Source organism: Xyrauchen texanus, chromosome 13 (assembly GCF_025860055.1).
Source record: "Xyrauchen texanus isolate HMW12.3.18 chromosome 13, RBS_HiC_50CHRs, whole genome shotgun sequence".
Classification (NCBI taxonomy): domain Eukaryota; kingdom Metazoa; phylum Chordata; class Actinopteri; order Cypriniformes; family Catostomidae; genus Xyrauchen; species Xyrauchen texanus.
The window spans coordinates 31241043-31243541 of NC_068288.1; the positions used below are offsets into that span (position 1 = coordinate 31241043).

General features: G+C 36.3%; 1 long non-coding RNA gene and 1 pseudogene across 1 annotated transcript; both read right to left on the reverse strand.

Moving 5' to 3' along the window:
* Nucleotides 1-1081: 1081 nt before the first annotated feature.
* Nucleotides 1082-1690, reverse strand: LOC127654220 (omega-amidase NIT2-like; annotated as a pseudogene).
* Nucleotides 1691-1764: 74 nt separating this feature from the next.
* LOC127654222 (uncharacterized) lies at nt 1765-2190 on the reverse strand. The gene is made up of 3 exons (XR_007971907.1): nt 2120-2190; nt 1947-2021; nt 1765-1843 (listed from the first exon to the last, which is right to left on the reverse strand). It is a non-coding gene; the product is annotated as an uncharacterized LOC127654222 (long non-coding RNA).
* Between the last annotated feature and the right edge of the window lie 309 nt (nt 2191-2499).

The following is a 2499-nucleotide window of genomic DNA, read 5'->3' on the forward strand; positions in this document are numbered from 1 at the left end:
TGTGTGTGTGTGTGTGTGTGTGTGTGTGTGTGTGTGTGTGTGTGTGTGTGTGTGTGTGTGTGTGTGTGTGTGTGTGTGTGTGTGTGTGTGTGTGTGTGTGTGTGTGTGTGTGTGTGTGTGTGTGTGTGTGTGTGTGTGTGTGTGTGTGTGTGTGTGTGTGTGTGTGTGTGTGTGTGTGTGTGTGTGTGTGTGTGTGTTGTATGACCCTTACAAATACAGCACATATTAACTAAGTTTTTGGGAAGGTCTTATGACAAAAAAAAAAAGAGAAAATTTGGTTTAGTGGGCTGCTAGCTGTAGCGAGAAAACTGGTCACCACAGTTTGTCTATAAACTACAATTTTAGGTTGTGCACAAAAAAAAAAAAGAGTACACAAAGACTTTGAGCTTAGAAAATGGTTAGCTTTAAGGATTTAGTACTAAGTTTGATGCATAATATTTACTGATGTAAGCAGTATGACAAAAATCTTTAAAAAGGGCTAAAATTGAATATAGGCTTCAGAATTACATTTTTTTATTAAATATAATTGGTTGAATTGGTTCTTGCAAAGAACTGCAAAGTATCAGTGGAGGGACCAATAACGGTCTTGCTTTGTATATATATATTTTCCTTATAGGAATATTGCTAATTATTAAAAATATGATTAAAAAAGATAAAAAAGAAAAAAATCACTCAATTTGCTACAATTATGTAATTCAGTGATGCATGCTTAAAGTTTCTTCAGTGCTTTGTTGTAACAGAATATACATTATTTATTTAACAAATTAGGCAGGTGGAAATATTTAAGCATTCAATTTTAATTAAAAACAAAACAGTAATTTGACCCAGTAATGTAACAGTAATTCACAGCTTAGTGGAGAAGAAATGAGTCTTTGTTGATCTAATGCAAATATGATTTTCGTTGTTGGATAATTAGTGCAAATCATAAGGCACTTCTTGTCCTCAATAATTAAGACATCTTTGTTGTGTGGTAGCACACATTACACTCATCAAGACACCTTACAAAGTACTGACTGAGTTCTGTATTAAATCAAGACTTTACGCCCACCGTAGACTCAGTCCTACTTCTGTATGTGTGTGTTCAACCATCCTGAGCGGTGTTGACACAATATAGATCATTCGCCGCTGCAAAGTGATTGGGATCTGCTGACGCACATCAGCCAAATACTGAAGGTCTACAAGCAGGCGAGGATCAAAATGAGTGAAGTTACACAAGATTTCAGAATTATTTCAATATGTTGAATAGACATATTAGACATAGACATAGATGATGTAGGTACCTTCTGTGCATGATTTGTGTATGTGTACATAAAATAAGTGTGGGTGTACTTTAAAAGAAATTGACTTTTGCTCAATAAAGACCATATACATTCTGATCATTGCTGTAACAGCTCACTCAATTTACATTTATACAGTTCAAACTCTGTAACTCATTCTGTAACGGTTTCAAAACTCACCTATATCTGCATGCACAACAGCCTCCTCTGACCCGGCTTTGGTAATTACCTCACCCCTGCATGAAAAGAGGATACAATTACCATGGTAATCCATGCAATTGCATGCTAACCTGTCACTAATACAACAGAAACACTTACCAAGGGTTAACCACAGAGCTGTGACCCCATGCCACATAGCTGGCAGTTTCATCTCTTGTTGGCGAAGCAGTGGCCACGTAGACCTGATTATCTACTGCCCTGTCAAGGGACAAAAAATCTTACAAGGGCATGTAGTACAGCAAAGCTCAGTAACAATAGAGGATACTGACCTCCCCTCTGCAACAGCTCCCAGTGTGCTGGCCCTGTAGTCATATTGAAGGCTCCAGGATATACCAAAAGTTGGCAACCTATACAGAAAGGAAGAAGAAATATTAGGAAGAATACCAAGCATTCCTAAATTACATTTTAGAAAAACTCTAGAATTATTTATGCAATGCAAAGTCCTCTCACCTTTCTTAGCATAGATCTGTGCAAGCTCTGCAAACCGAATGTCATAACAAATTCCCACACCTACTTTACAAAATGCTGCACAAAACACAGACATACCTGGTATGACAACTTAATTCTTAAGCACAAATATAAAGTTAAGCAACACGGTAAAGACTTCTATAATGACTACTTACGGGTTTCAAACATGGACAAACTGTTTCCCGGACTAAGTATTTCTGATTCCTGAAAGCGTATTTTCCCAGGAACATCAATGTCAAAAGATGAATCTGCAGGACAATTAAAATGAGTTTGCATTTGTTTTCTGGCAGTATGCTCTTCCTAACTGTTCTGACTGTGTGATTATTATGCTAATGAAAGAATGCAAAAACCTTTAATACAACCACAATTCCAACAAATTTGGGATAGTATGGAAAATGCTAATAAAACAAAAGAAAGTGATTCAGTAAATTCTATTCAGCCTGTCCTATATTGAAAGCACTACAACAACACATTATTTGATCTTTTACCTTATGAATTACATTTTTATTTTTTAAATGCCGCAATTTACTCTAAT